The sequence below is a fragment of the Triturus cristatus genome, chromosome 2_2 (assembly GCF_964204655.1).
Source record: "Triturus cristatus chromosome 2_2, aTriCri1.1, whole genome shotgun sequence".
Taxonomy (NCBI): Eukaryota; Metazoa; Chordata; class Amphibia; order Caudata; family Salamandridae; genus Triturus; species Triturus cristatus.
In genome coordinates this window covers 1,075,266,961-1,075,283,633 of record NC_140582.1, presented here as the reverse complement: position 1 = coordinate 1,075,283,633, position 16,673 = coordinate 1,075,266,961, and positions in this window count along the sequence as shown.

The following is a 16,673-nucleotide window of genomic DNA, read 5'->3' as shown; positions in this document are numbered from 1 at the left end:
AGGGGGGCCATGCAGCCTCCCATCCCTATAAATATTTAATAAAAAAAGAGGCCATGCCCCGGGGGATGGGGTCCCCGGGGTCAGGAGTGGCCCGGGAGGGGGGCCATGCAGCCCCCCTCATCTTAAATTTGAAAAAAAAAGAATGGCTGGGCCCAAGGCAATGGGGTCCCCGGGGCCGCGTGGCCCCTTCCTTAAATAAAATTAAATTTTAATAATGGCCAAGCCCCGGGGGATGGGGTACCCAGGGCCAATAGTGGCCCAGGGAAGGAGGCCGCGCAGCCCCTTTCCCATTTTTGTTATTTTTTTTATTTTTTAGAAGGGGTCAGGCCCTGGGGCATGGGGTCCCCAGGGCCCACAAAATAGTTTAAAAAAAGGGGGGCCACGCAGCCCCCCCTTCTAAAAATAAATAAAATAAAAAAGCCTGCATCACATCAGAGGCCCCGCCCCCTCCCTGCACCACTCTGCAAACGTGCCCCCTGGCGCATTGTAAGATGGGAAATTAAATCCCCATGAATACTGAGGGTCCCTGGGGGCCAACTAGCCCACCATGTACCTCCAGTAAGCGCCACATAGCTGGTTTGCAGAGAGGTGGTCCGAGGCCACGCCCCTTTTTACACCACTCTGCAAACGCGCCTCTTGGTAGGGCGATGAGGTCCTCTAGTGTCCTGAGGACGTCAGGACACAAGTGGACTTCATCCCCCAAAGAATCAATCATACTCCCATTTACTCACGTATACAGTTATACACACACTTATTCATACATATACTAACACATACTTAAACTCTTATACAATCACTAATACAAGCACACACTCATCTATACAGCCACTCTCACAATCACTCACTCTCACACATAGTCATTTATATACTCCAACACTCACATATACTGCCTTTTACATATGTAGTTACTCACACATGTACCACTGAGACACCAATTGACTCACCAACACACCCATACACACACTCACCCACTCATATGGCCCTTCACAGATGCACTCTTGAACCCATACACCCAGTGAATCACCCACTCACACATCTATGCACAGAGTCACAAACCCCCACCCACCCACACAGACACTCAGGTACCCATACAGATACTCAGACAACCAATCAATAACCCATATAGACACTCATGTAGCTACTCACCAACCCATGCAGCCGCTTACACACCAACTGACAGACTGATACAGACATTTACACAGTTTAGTCACTAATCCATACATTCACTAAGACACATTTACTCACTCACTTATACAGACAGTCACGCACTTACTAAATCATCCATTCAAACACTTATACACCCACTTACTCTTCAATACACCTTGGCATATATATACATAACACATACTTAAACTTTTCAGAAACACACAATCACTGGATGATGTCATCAATGATATCATCAGTGATGTCATCAGTGATGTCACTGACCATGTCATGAAAGATGTAATATATGACGTCATCAGCAGTGCATTGCGGGGCCGCGAGTTATAGTTAGCTGAACTAACTATAACTGCCGAATTTCTCTGGTTTTGTACGAAAGAAAACAGGGACGGGATAATAAAGCACAAATCAGGCTTGTAGTAAAGATCATTATCTTTCTGTCTGCAGCATCTGTGGGATACAATTTGACTAAACTTCCAGAAACAGCAGGATGTCAAAGTTTGCAAACAAACTATAGATCACTGCTAAAGCTGCCAACACAGGTAAAGAGAATATTACAGATATAGCAATTTATGGGAATGTAACTAAATTCACCAAATATTCTATAATATTCTTACAGTTTTCATTAATGTTATAACCTAATCCTTTCATGCTTTCGTTTAAAGTTAACTTTAACCAAAAACAAAAGAGCTCCAAAATGCAGATGCAGAAACTAAAGACTTAATCCCACCGGTCCAAAAATTAAACTGCATCCACTTTCAACATAAGCAACACTGCTCTTTCGTTTAAAGTTCACTTTAACCAAAAAAAAAACAGTTGCAAAATGCAGAAACAAAAGACTTCATCACACCAGCCAAAAAATAAACAGCATCCACGTTCAATTTAAGCAACCAAAAACAAAAGAGTTCCAAAAGCATATACTTCATCCCACCGGTAGCAAGTTTACAGTGGGCAGAGTGTCACCACACATACTGATTACATAATATCCCGGAGAGACAGCGCTTGCGCTGCCTAGGCTCGACCTGAAAAACAGTCTGAGTACATGTATACATCATGACACTATGGCGTGATGATGTATGCACACTGATGCATCACCATGCATTCGCATGTACACTGCATGACACCATTTTCCTTTTTTATATTTACCATTCCAGGATGGTGGATGAAAACTGTAGGGGTTGATAAAAAAAATTTTTTTGCAAAAGAGAATTTTAAAAATGGAGCATCCAGGCAACTGTCGAGTTCTCCATAATATTGAAAACAATTTTTTAAAGGACTAGGACAAGAAGGGTGGGGAGCAATGGAGTAGAAAGAGGGGATAGCATCTGAGGAAGAAGTCAATGGAAAGGTGAGCAATGGGGAATGGGTGGGGGAGCATCGGATGAGCTTGAGGCAGGGAAGAAAATTAGGAAAAATAACCAAAAAAAAGTGCGTGAGGAAGCAATGGATGAGTTGGGTGTAAGGGGAGCTGACTGCAACACAGCTGGGATTTGGAGAGTGAGAGGGAGAGGAAGAATGAGAGAGAGAGAGAGAGAGAGAGAGTGAGAGTGAGAGAGAGAGAGAGAGAGAGAGAGAGAGAGAGAGAGAGAGAGAGAGAGAGAGAGAGAGAGAGAGAGAGAGCTGAAAGAAAAAGAAAGGAGTCAATCATCAAACAGGACTTATAAAGAGCGCCTAATTGCCCGTGAGGGTATCCAGGCGCTGAGAGCCTGCTGCTTTGGGAGGGTTAAGTTGAACAGCCAGGTTCCTGAATTCTAACAGAGGATGAGATCCAGAGGTGAAGGAAGAATTCATTCCATGACTGCGCAGCAAGGAAGGAGAGGGAGCATCCTCCACTTTTACTTCGGCGGATGCGCAGAGTGTGAGTGAGGGAGAGGAAAGTGGAGCACAGGTCTGGAAGTTTGGTGGAAGTTCAGGCGGTGGTTAATGTATGCTGGTCCTTGGTTCTGTAGGGCTTTGTAAGTGTGGATCAGTATTAGACCTGGCATCTTTTGGAGTGTTTCCCCTGTCTCCTGTTTTTGTTGGTATGCTTAACTTTGTTTTGCTGATTTATTGTCTCTGCGCCCTTTCTCACTGCTATTCAGTATTAAAGTGCAATGCTCCTACTGTAAAATGTGCTATGATTGGCCCTCCGTGATTGGCGTATTTGATTTGCTAGTCAGTCCCTAGTACAGTGTACTAGGTGTGCCAAGGGCCTGTAAATAAAATGCTACTAGTGGGCCTGCAGCATTGGTTGTGCCACCCACACAAGTAGCATTTCAAAGGTATCTCAGACCAGCCACTGCAGTGTCTGCGCACAGTTTCTAACTGCCATGTCGACTTGGCAAGTGCACCCCCTTGCCAGGCCCTTACCTTCCCTTTTCTTACATGTAAGCCATCCCTCGGGTAAGCCCAAGGTAGCTCTGTGGGCAGGGGCAGTGTATGTGAGTGCTAGGACATGTGGAAGTATTTCCCTTGTCATTATAGTGAATACGGTGCATTTCGTTTTTCACTTTTTAAAGGCTGTCTGTCCCATAGGTTATAATGAGAGCTGTCTTGTAACATCTTACATCTGTAACTTTCCATTTGGACAAGTTAGAGAAATGTAGTTTGGCTTCCTGAACGCAGAATGTAATATTACATCCTTTAGTGAAGATGATTTTTATATTTTGTGTTTGAAAATGCCACTTTTAGAAAGTGGTCATTTTCTTGCTTAACCATCCTCCTGTGTGCCTCTGCCATTTGTGTATTTGCCATCTGTGTTTGGAGTTACAGGAGCTAAAGATGGGCATTCACACTAGACAGACACAAGGGGGAGGTTGAGGTGTGTCCTGCCTTTCCTGGGTGACTCTTAGACAGGCTGAATAGTCCTGGTTGCATTTAGAGTGGTGGGAGGAGTTGTCGCATGCACCTAAATGAACTGTGGCTGCCTCTCACAAAGCTGTCTCCTCCTCCTGTAGTGAACCTGGCCTGAGCCAGGCAGAACTGGTTTATGTGTGCAGAAGGAACTTTGTACCAACTTCAAAGGAAAATGTGGTATAAATATTGGTACCCTGGCCCCAGAACTCTGGTACTATTTCAGATTAAGGAACTTGCCATGAAGAAGAGCTGGAGAAGCTGTGAGGAAAGACTACCACTTTGCTGTGGGCTTTGCTGTGTTGGTCTTTCTACAACTTCTTATTTTCAAGTATCTCTAAATGCTTGAAGTAGAGCTTGCCCCCTGTTCAACAAGTTTCAGGAACAGGAATGATGTCAGCTTCCTCTGGGTACCTGCATATGGAACTGTGTGTTTCAGTCACCACAGAGGGAAAAAGCAACCCGACGCCGTTAGCGACACCGCTGTCGGCACCCCAGAGGGCACTGCCACACTAAGCACAGCGACCCTGGTCTCACCGATGACACAGTCCTCTGTTGCCACCGAGCAGCTGCTTGCACCATGACCTGGGAGCATCGCACTCCGCTCTGCCTCGCTTCACACCGCTGCCCTAGTTTCACCATCGCTGCAAGCTATCGACGCTGCTGCTTGCACCATGGTTTGGGGTCCCACTCATAAGTTACACGACGCACTGCCCCATCCTACACCACAGTCTTGGCCCACCGACGCCAGCACCTTCGACAGCAGATCATCAACTGACAGCGCTGTCTGCACCGTGACCTGCCAGCATACGTGACAAGCACCCCCCCACTTCACATTGCAGCGCTGGTCTCGCAGACACTGCTTGACGAGCATCACCGAGTTGCTACTTGCACCACGACCTGAGGGCACTGAATGTAGCATCGCTCTACTTCACACCACAGCCTCGACGCCTGTCAACGCCGGCGCTCCTGACTTCAGCCGCCCGGAGTTCGATCTGCAACACATGTGACTTCAAGGGCCCATGACTACTGCACCGACCTCCAGAACCGATACCTGCAGATACAGACTCTTCGGAGCTCATTGCCAGCTCCCCAAGGCCCTGCATTTCTAAAAGTACTGTTTTGCAGATCTTCCCGACACCATAGCTGGCCCGCAACACCGCGGCCGGCCTGAATCATTGGATTTGTTTGTTCATGAAGCTGTAAGCCCCGTACTGAGCTATTGACTTCAAGGAACTGTATTTAAAGGCTATTTTTGCAATATTCGTACCTTGGTAACTGTATTTTGGATTTTTATTGTTTTGGTCTTGTTTTACACAGATAAATATTGGTTATTGTCTAAAACTGGTGTGGTTTCCTTTTGTAGTGTCTTCACTGTATTACTGTATTGAATGTGCAAATGCTTTACACATTGCCTCTCAGATAAGCAGACTACTCATGCCAAGCTACTAAGGGGGTGAGCAGGGGTTATTTTGGAAGTGTAATTCCTTTATCCTGGCTAGAAAGAAGGGTCCCTACTTGGACAGGGTAATAACCTGCCAATTAGAGACCCTTAGTTCTAACAATCAGCATCTTGAATTGACATCTCTTCTGAATGGGGTGCCAGTGGAGCTTTTTGGCGTGGGGGTGATGTGGGTTCACTTTGGGAGGTAGAGGATGAGTCTGGCTGCTGAAATCTGTATGGTTTGCAGTCTCTTCAGGAGATGCGAGGCGATTCCTACATACAGTGCATTGCCGTAGTCCAGCCAGCTGGTGACTAGGGCTTGAGTGATGGGTTGTCTGGTATTGATGGGAGCCATTTGAAGATCTTACAAAGCATGCAAAGAGTGAGGAAGCAGGCAGAGGAGACTGCATTGATCTGTTTTTTTCATGGTGAGCTTGCTGTCCAGGATGATGCCATGGTTGCGGGCATGGTCTGTAGGAGTGGGTGAGGCTCGTAGTTTGGAAGGCCACCAGGCGTCGCTTCATGGGGAGTGTTGTTTCTGAAGATGAGCACTTCTGTTTTGTCTGTGTTGAGTTTTAGACAGTTGTCTTTCATCCAGTCAGCAAGGCTCATCATGCACCTGCAGGATTTGCCTATTGTGATGAAGGGGTCTTCTGATAGTGAGAGGAAGAGCTGGGTGTCGTCGGAGTAGAATATGATGTTTAGTGCATAGGTTCAGACGATGTTTGCCAAGGGGGCCATGTTAGTGTTGAACAGTGTAGGGCTGAAGGACGAGCCTTGAGGGATGCTGCAGATGATGTTCTTACCTTCCGAGGTGAAAGGTGTTAGGTGGATTCTCTGGGTTCTTCCATTGAGGAAGAAGGCGATCCATTTTAGGGCATCTCCTTGGATTCCAAGGTGGTTAAGCCTCTTTATAAGTGTGTGGTGTGATATGGTGTTGAAAGCTTCTGCGAGGTCGGGGAGGATCAGGGCTGCCATTTCTCCCCGGCCAAGGAGGGTTCTGATATTGTCTGTGGCAGCAACCTGGGTGGTTCTGGTACTGTAGTTGGTGCAGAATCCGGATTGGGGGGTGTCCAGAAGATTGTTGTTCTCCAGGTGTTCCATGAATTGGCGGTTGATGGCCTTTTTAAGGAAAGGGGAAAGAGAAATGGGATAGTAGTTCACTGGGGTTGGCGGATGGTTTCTTGAGAAGGTGTTTGACCTCTGCATATTTCCATTCTTCGGGAAAGGTGGTCATGGTGATGGATGCATTAAAGATGGTGGTGAGCTTGTTGCTGATTGGCTTGGCCAAGAGGTTGTAGATGTGGTGTGGACAAGTGTCACTGGGTGCTCCTGAGTTGATGAAGTTGAGGATGGCTGTGGTGTTTTGAAGGGTGATATGGTCTCATGTGGTGAGCAGGTGATAGGGGTTTGCATCTGTGGGAGCGAGGAGGCTGTGGATGTTGGCAGCAGTGGGTTGAGGTTCTAAGTTTTTGGAGATGGTGGAGATCTTGCCATGGAAGAAATCTGCCAGGGTGGCGCAGTAGGGGTGACAATGTTTTCGGTGGCTGAGGGGTTTGAGAACTCTCTGACAATGTTGAAGAGGTCTTTGTTGGGGTTAGAACTGGCTTTAATGTGGTCAGTAAGGACTCTCCTTTTCGTCTCTTTCAGGAGTTGGTAGTATTGGTTGAAGCAAGTCTTGAATGTGGCTCAGTCTGTGGGTTCCTTGCTGGTGTCCCATTTCTTGCGTTTTGTGGTTGTTAGTTCCATGGTGTACCAACTGGTCTGTTTGGAGGATCTCTTGAGTTTGGTGGGCTCGACATGGGTGACTCTGTTGGTGATCCAGAGGAGAAGTTCTTGACAGCCTGTTCTAGGTTGGTTGCTGTGTCAGGGTGGGAGGTGTTGAGAACGTCAGTCCACTGGCTCTATGATACTTTGTTCCAGCTGCGGTGTGAGGTGCTTGGTGGGCGGTAGGGGTTCTGGAGGATCCTGTGATGTTGAAGTGGACAATGGCGTGTTCTGTCCAGGTGAGCTTGGTGACATAACAGTACTTGACTCAGTCGCTGGCCGTGAAGACAGGGTCTAGTGAGTATCCTGCAATGTGTGTGGGGTTGGTGACAAGTTGGGTGAGGCAGATGTTGTTTATGCTTTCTATTAGATTGGCGGTGCTGGTGTTGTTAAGATCGTCGAAGTGAAAAATGAGGTCTCTGAGGAAGATGTAGTGTTTGGAGTCTATGGCGAGCGGGGCAATGAATTCGGAGATAGTGTCGAGAAGCTGGGGTGAGGTCCTGGAGATCTGTAGGCAGGGTGCCTCTGATGGTGGTTTTGCCATCGCTATGGAGCTGGAAATTGAGGTGCCCCATGATTGGGATGGTGTCGCCTGAGGTGGTGGTGTAGTGGATGATGGCGATTCTACCTGTTTGTTGGTGCCATCTCAGTGTGCTATCTTGTGGCTGTCCAGCGTTTCTGAGGCAATGACGGGCGCAGATGTGAGGTTGAACCAGGTCTCGGTGAGGAAGATGACAACGGGGATGAGGGAGGTGATGATGTCCTAGATCTCAGTGGCGTGCTTGCAGAGTTATTGGGCATTGAGCAGGAGGCAGTGGAGTTGTTCTGAAGCGGTCATGGTCAGCATGGTTGTGGTCACTGTGTGTGTGGGTGCTCCAGTGTTGAAGGAGAAGAGGCAGTGCTGGCAGTAAAATGGTCCTACCATTGATCATGAAGAGGTGCGGCAATAGTTGTTGTGGAGTCTGGGGTCCAGTGCATGGAGCTCAGTGGCGGTGTATCTGCAAGTAGCAGAAGAGCCAGGGTTCCTCGCATTGTGTGCTTTCCAGGCGTAGATGGGTGCAGATGGACTTGTCTTTGAAGCACCGATGGCATGCCTGCTGCGTGCGTCCGCTGCGTGACCGTGCTGCAGCCCTCATTAAGTAGGTCCTGGGATGAGGGAGGGGCACTGGAAAGTGATGGGTGGGGCCAGCGGGAGGGAGATGAGATGAGAAAAATGGCAGGAAAGCAAACGTGTGAAAAACAAGCAGAAATTAAAACAAAGGCAGTACAAAACTAAGCAAGTTGAACAAAATTGAACAAAGATGAGTTAAACAAGGTTGAGCACAATAGCACAATAACAAGTAAACAATTAAAAAACCAGGGAGGCAGCGAAGCAGCAAAGGGGGGGCTATCATGAAGGACATGAACGGACAAGAGAGAGAGAGAAAGAGAAAAGAGAGAGTCTCATGGAGTGCTGAAAGAAAAAGAAAAGTGTAGTTTCATAATTATGAAACGTGGCAGGATAGGACTCTTCCAATCAAAAGGATGGTGAACAAGCTAGTCTCCAGGGGAGGCACAAAAACAATAAGAAGAAAGAAAACCAATAATTAAGAAGCAAACAAGTAAGAGTGGCAAGAAAGTTAACCATTGATAAGCAATAGGCTGGCTCAAAGCCACTTTAACTTTTGGAATAGTCCACTATATATCTTTAGACAACAGACAACTAAAATCTGTCTGTAGGCGAGACGTAAAAGACAATTAATAATTGTGCTGAACAATTATGCTACTGTACACTGATATGCATTTGGCGGTTTAAAGTTGCTAAGCCAGTACTTAAAAATGGGGATGTATAAGTGATTGCAACTATATCTACTAAATTCATTTGATGGAGATACTAGACAAAATAATGAAAGCTTTCTTTCTTATTCTTATGTTGTCCCTCCATGAGATTTTCAGTTTCACTGTGTTCTGATTGGACTTGTAGTACCCTCCTACTGATGCATTGAGGGGACTTTTTGTTTTCTTTTTCATTCAGCACTCCATGGGAGTGGTTATGTTTCCTTGCTCTCCTCCTTCTTGTTTCTGTCACCCCTGCACACTTTCTTTTTATCCCCCTCCAATGCTCCCTGATGCTCTTCCTCACTCTATCTGATACGCTTCCCATTTCACAAATTTTTCTTATTTGAATCCACTTTTTTAAGGGGGCCCGGCAGCTGGCAAGGGCCACCAGACCACTCCCTTGGTTTCTTTCCTTGGCAGGCACTTTGTTTGTTTTTTATACTTATCTTTAAATTTACCATTCTGAAATGGCATTACATCCTTTTAGGATGAAAGCAGAAGGTCCTGTTGTGTCCTAAACAAGTGTGGCAGGGATTTCAAGGCTCTGGCAGTGGCTCTTATAAACAACTGTTTTAGTTCCAGAAATATATTGTAACCACCTCATTCCAGTTCATTCTGGGCAGTGTTTACATTCCTGAACTTTTCACATACAAATCATTGACTTCAGCTGTATTGTGGTAATGAGTAGTTGAAATGAAGCTAAACAAGACTGCTACTCCCAGAATGCATTAGGTTATCACACAAAAGTGCTTGACAGACACAGGGGCTTAGCTTCAAGAGGTGTGTTTGGGGGTGTTACACCCCCCCTAAAAAATTTATTCTGTACTGAGTAGTTGGGTACCATGGTCCTCAGTCAGTGTGATGAAGTGTTTGTCAGATTTCACCTGGGATTTTTACAATCCTACACTGGCAAAAACACACACACACACACACACACACCCAGCCACGCACACACTCTCTCATCTCTGTTTTGAAGGCCTTACAAAGTGTTGATTAGTTTGAAAATGTTGTTTTAAGTGCTCCTAACAATCTGCCCTACTCTCTCTATCCATTGTTCCTTAACCCCCTTTCATTTCCTGATTCTCAGATAATGTTTCAACAAGATATCCCAGCATGACTGTTGGGAAATCTGAAGTCCACACCCCTCCAATCTTATTACACTCCTGAATGGACACAATGTCCAGAATGTCCTGGAGGGAGGTGGTCACCATATAGAGATGTTTCTAGATTTATGAGTTCTAGGTGGAGAGTGTTTTTGCTCCATGGCCCCTGTGTCCTCCATATATCATGAGAAGTGGTGTCAGGTAAGACGTGGTACCCAGGTGTGGAGACTTGAAAATCAATAAACTGATTTTGAGTTTATTTTTGGCCTTACCTGGTAGCTGATGTAGCAAATACAATGCAATGCAATATAATAATCTCACTTTTCAGCTTCAGAGATTCCAACCAAGAGGGCAGGAGCGTAGTTTGGTCAGTAAGATTAGAGGGGTGTGAGTGCCAGATTATCCAATAATCACGTTGGCATATCATGTTAAAATACTTTACACGACAAGCAGGGTGCATGAGGGGTCTCCAGTTTCCTGCCGTTGCGTCCCCTGCGGCCCCGCTCACCCATTCGGCCCGCCTCCCAGCTACTCCTTCTTCCCACCTCCCCTTCTTATGGCGGCCGCTGCGCGGTGAGGAAAGCGACCCTTGACCCTGTACCAGGCACCCCACGTCGCACAGCACCACCTGTTGTGCCGTGTCCCTGAGCTCGCTGCTGCTGTCCTGCTGTGAGTTTGAGGCCCTCCTCCACCCACAGGCTACCACCAGCGCCTCATCCCTGGTGGCCCAGTGGTGGGCTGTAGGTATCGGGGTACTCGCACTGCCCCTGTTTCCTGTTTGCCTTCTTTTTTAACTCTGCACTCTGTCCTTATTGTATTCAGTTTTATTCTGCTTGTATTCTGTCTTATTCCTTGTATTTCCTTTACCCTTTTTTGTCTTGTTTTTTTCCCCACCGGTTCTGATCTCTAGTTTCCTGCTGCTGTGTCCCCTGCGGCCCCGCCTCCCAGCTGCTCCTCCCTCCCACCTCCCCTTCTTAAGACGGCCGCGCAGCGGCCGCGCGCAGCGGGTGTGCCGCTGGCGTGCCGCTGGCGTGCCGAAGGCGCACCTAAGGCAAGCCCATCTGCGCCTGGACCGTGCCCAGCGCCAGACCCCCTGGCCCCTGCGAACGCCACAACGCCCGACACCGCAACGACGGCAGCACCCTCCACGCCCTCAATGCCGGCCGACTACACACCTGCTTCCGGGCCACCCCGAAGCGCACCCAAGGACCCTTCTCCTGCCGGAACTGCTGCTACACCAGCCTCCAAACCTTCCTGACGGAGACCTGGATGAACCCCTCCTCGGCACCCGACGTCGCCATAGCCATCCCTGACGGCTACAAGATTACCCGCAGGGACCGCGCCCAGCGCCAGACCCCCTGGCCCCTGCGAACGCCACAACGCCCGACACCGCAACGACGGCAGCACCCTCCACGCCCTCAATGCCGGCCGACTACACACCTGCTTCCGGGCCACCCCGAAGCGCACCCAAGGACCCTTCTCCTGCCGGAACTGCAGCTACACCAGCCTCCAAACCTTCCTGACGGAGACCTGGATGAACCCCTCCTCGGCACCCGACGTCGCCATAGCCATCCCTGACGGCTACAAGATTACCCGCAGGGACCGCGCCAACGGAACAGGAGGAATAATCGCCATTGTCCACAGAAACCCCTGGCCGCAGTTCACCGACTCCATCGCCGACTTCGTCAGCACGCACACCCTTGCCTTCATGGACTACATCCTCCTTGGAGACCTAAACTTCCACCTCGAGAACACCAACGACAGCAACTCCACCACCCTGCTCGACAACCTCGACAACCTGGGACTCAAACAGCTTGTCACGACTCCCACCCACTCCGACGGACACACGCTCGACCCCATCTTCTCCGCCAACAACCATGTCACCTTCAGCCACACCACCGAACTCCACTGGACCGACCACCGCTGCGTCTACTTCACCTTTGAGAAGCCCACCACACACCACCACACGCAACAGTCCCACCGCCGCAGCTGGAGCAAAGTCATCGAAGACCAGCTACTCACCACCCTCGCCCGAAACCCACCAACTGTCACCACCGCCGCCCGCAACCTCAGGCAATGGATCGACGACTGTGCCAACACTCTCACCCCGATCAAAAATCCTTCTAACAGACGCACCGACAGAAAAGCCATCTGGTTCACCGCCGACCTCCAGGCATCTAAGCAGGCCTGCCGTAGGCTCGAGAAGAAGTGGCACCACGAACAGACACCGGACAACAAAGCAGCCTACAAGAGTGCCATCCGCAAACACCACCAACTCATCCGAACCGCCAAAAGGACCTCCTTCAAAGAGCGCATTGACAACAACGCACACAACAGCAAAGAGCTCTTCAACATTGTGAAGGAATTCTCCAACCCCAGCTCCAACTCCAACGACATCCCGCCATCGCAAGACCTCTGCGACTACCTAGCCACCTTCTTCCACCGAAAGATCGCAGACATCCACGACAGCTTCAACAACCAGGCCCCCCCGACAGACACCGACACCTCAGACTCACCGCCCCCAGCCACCTCCTGCCTTCCTGGACTCACGTCAACGACGACAACACCATCAAAATCATGAACACCATCCACTCAGGCTCACCATCTGACCCCTGCCCGCACCACATGTTCAACAAAGCAAGCTCCACCATCGCACCCCACCTCCGCAAGGTCATCAACAGCTTCTTTGAGACCGCCACCTTCCCAAAGAGCTGGAAGCACGCAGAGATTGATGCCCTACTCAAGAAACCCAAGGCGGACCTCAAGAATTTCCGGCCTAACTCCCTACTCCCGTTCCTGGCGAAAGTCATCGAGAAGATCGTCAACAAACAACTGACCCCCTTCCTCGAAGAGAACAACATCCTGGACCCATCCCAATCCGGATTCCGCAGCAACCACAGCACCGAAACAGCCCTCATCGCTGCCACCGACGACATCAGGGCCATGCTGGACAACGGAGAAACTGCGGCCCTCATCCTCCTGGACCTTTCGGCCGCCTTCGACACCGTCTGCCACCACACCCTTCGCACACAACGCAGGGATTCGCGACAAAGCCCTGCACTGAACCACCTCCCTCCTCACTGGCAGAACCCAGAGTGTCCACCTCCCCCTGTTCCGCTCCAAGGACACCAAGATCATCTGCGGTGTACCCCACGGATCGTCCCTCAGCCTGACACTCTTCAACGTCTACATGGCACCGCTCGCCAACTTCGTCCGATCACACGACCTCAACATCATCTCATACGCTGACGACACCCAGCTGATACTCTCCCTCACCAAGGCCCCCACCACCGCCAAATCCAACCTCCAGGAAAGAATGAAGGCCTTCGCCGATTGGATGATAAACAGCCGCCTGAAACTGAACACAGACAAGACGGAGGTCCTCATCATCGGAGCCACCGCCGCATTGGCAACTGCACCAACGCCCACTGACCACACACGCAACTTGGGGGTCATCCTGGACTCAGCATTGTCGATGACCCAGCAAGTAAACGCCGTCTCCTCCTCATGCTTCAGCACCCTCTGCATGCTCAGCAAGATCTACAGATGGATCCCTACTGGAAATAGAAGAACGGTCACCCAGCCCCTCGTCAGCAGCAGGCTGGACTACTGCAACGCACTCTACGCAGGAACCTCAGCCAAACTCCAGAAATGACTACAACGCATACAGAACGCCTCTACACACCTCATCCTCGACATCCCCCGCCACATCACAGCCCACCTGAAAGACCTGCACTGGCTCCCCGTCAACAAGAGGATCACCTTCAAGCTCCTCACCCACGCTTACAAAGCACTCCACAACACCGGACCAGCGTACCTCAATGAACGACTCACCTTCTACACCCCGAACCGCCAGCATCGCTCCACCGACCTCGCCCTCGCCACCGCCCCGCATCCGACGAGCAACCGCCGGCGGCAGATCATTCTCCCACCTCGCCGCTAAGACCTGGAACACCCTCCCCATCCGCATACGACAGACCTAGGACCTGCTGACCTTCAGGAAACTCCTCAAGACCTGGCTGTTCGAGCAGTAGCAGCACCCCCCCCGTTCTGTTACAGGGCCATTTTTGCAACATAGCTGCAAAATCGGCCCTGTAACAAAATCGGCCGAAAACCGGCCCTGGCAAAGAGCTCTGTGGCACCACCAACCGCCCGGGGGGGTGGGCCAGCCGAGCACTTTGCCAGGGCCTGTTTTGGTTCCCAGTCCGGCCCTGTTGGGAGGCGTATGTTTTTGGCGCTTCCTCAGAGATAGGATTCCTCTTAAATCTGGGGCAGTGCCAAAAAGACATGGGCGTTGCTGGGAATGCCCACAGCAACACCCATTTCAAGTCTCTTTAACGTAGAAAACTGTGTTAAAGGGAACAATATTTATAAGGCTACATTAAGCCACGAAAAGTGGCTTAGTGCTGCCTGTTAAATATGGAGGAGGCCCCTGCGCCACCAGAGCGCCGTAAAAAGTGACACGTCGGTGCTGCAGCCTCATTGTATATGACGCCCACAGTATTTTGTACAATAACCAACTTCTTTGAAGAGTTTCAAAACAGCGGGAGAGAATGTGTGCGTATTCGTCTGCGTGTATGTAAAAATTCCTGGTGAATGTCGGCAGACACCACCATACCCGGCTGAAAGCACCTGTACCCAACCATTATCCAGAAAATACATTTTCTAGGGGTTGTAACACCCCACACCCAAGCTACGCACTGCAAGAGGAAAGTCTGCAGCACACCCGCTCCCTTCGGTGAATGGTTCGCCCAGGAGTGAATGACGTCACCCACAAGGCGCGTGAGCTTGACTGGTGAGTGGCGGCGAGAATGATTGGGTGATAGATCTGCAGCCACTGAAAGACTGCCCTGGTAAGCAACGTGAGTGCCATGGCATGTCACAGTAGCCGTTGTTTATTTTGGCTCATGCTGGGCTGTTAACTGGCACGGGGGCAATGTTGGCAAGTATAGTAGTCACACTATTTCTTTAAAGCTGCTGTTATTTCTACTGGCACACAGCTGACATGTTCACTGTACCAGTGACGTGGCAACAATATTAGTCTCTGCAGCCTCCAGTGTTCCTTTGGGGGGCGCCATTTTAGACACATGCTTGATTTGCTGCTGCAGAGCATCCATGCGCATAGAACCACGGCAGTCCAGCTATCTAATCATTTATAGCACTAGTTGGCAGAGAAGTCTAACACTTAGCATGCACGACTATTTTTGCCAATATATATTTTTTTAAATATGCTTTAACATTCACAATCAAAAGGGGAACCACTGAAAAAACATTTGTTAGGGGTGAAGGATTTTGGAAAGGCTGGAGGAGCGCTTGTGTTCAATCACGTGTGGACATATCTCAGAGAAGTCCAACAATCATAGACACGTTTCGCCCGGTGTACGCCAAAGTCGCATGCTGTCAGCGTTCAGCACGTAAGTGTAGGTAAAAACGCTAAGGGGATACCTACAACCTCCCTGATATGCAGAGTAGGGAGGAAAGACGGAGCGAGGGGGGCCGTGGAGGGGAGCACCCTTGAATTTCGGATCACTCACTTTAAAGCTGTCCTTACTTACTGGCCTAGTGGCAACATTAACGTGTGCCTCAAGCGCAAGTCTGAGCCTTCAAACAGCGCTATTAATAACAAATAAATATATATTAAAAAATAATCTGGACAAGCGCGGGCTATGGGTATCAGTTTGTGCAGGAGACGGGAAGGCTAGTAGCTGGTGCTACACAAGTATTCGGTCGACTCGAAGCGGTATACATGTAGCGCTTGTTAATTAATCCGTGTGCTTAGAAGCCCACTTCTCCCAACAATAAGCCCCTTTACGTAGGTCGCTTCTTTAACCAGCTGCCTAGTTTCTCCTTTAAACTGAAAGAGGCTCCCACGCTATTACTAAATCCTGGGCGAGGAGGAGCTGAGAAGACAGCTGAGCTCGAACCCAGTCAAGATCGACTGACTCGGCCTTTCATCCCTGCAAGGGCGATTCAATCAACTTCACAGAACTGCGCACTTAGGATATCCGCTTTTATTTCAGAAGTACCCACCAATCGCAGATTCCTACTAGTATTGTATTGTAGTTGCTTTATGTGCTAACCCCCTCTAACGAAGCGTCGAAGCGCTTTAAAGCTGGTACCAACATACACTGTAAACCAAAGTTACTGGTTTACACATTGATGATTTTTTTTGTCAAGTATACATTGTTGTAAATTATACATTTTGTTACAATAAGCCGTTGAAGGCTGCAGGTAAAGTCTGCTAAACTGAAGTATGTTATTGCGTGTCTTACGAAGGAGGCGCTTGGCTTTTTACTTCGGTCTGTTCTCATTTGCGCTAATTGTGAAAAATCTGCTGATAGCGTTTAATTAAAATGCACATATCAAGTTCAAAACGGCAACCTTTGGTTTCTGTAAGATTGTTTGAAAATGGGTTTTCAGACGGTGTTGTAATATGTTGTGTGCTATAGCCAAACACACGCAATAAACCAGAACATGCCAACACGGCCTATAGTCGCATCAAAGTGACACAAACTCACACCAGCTAAAACTGGAAAAAGACAGTCCTA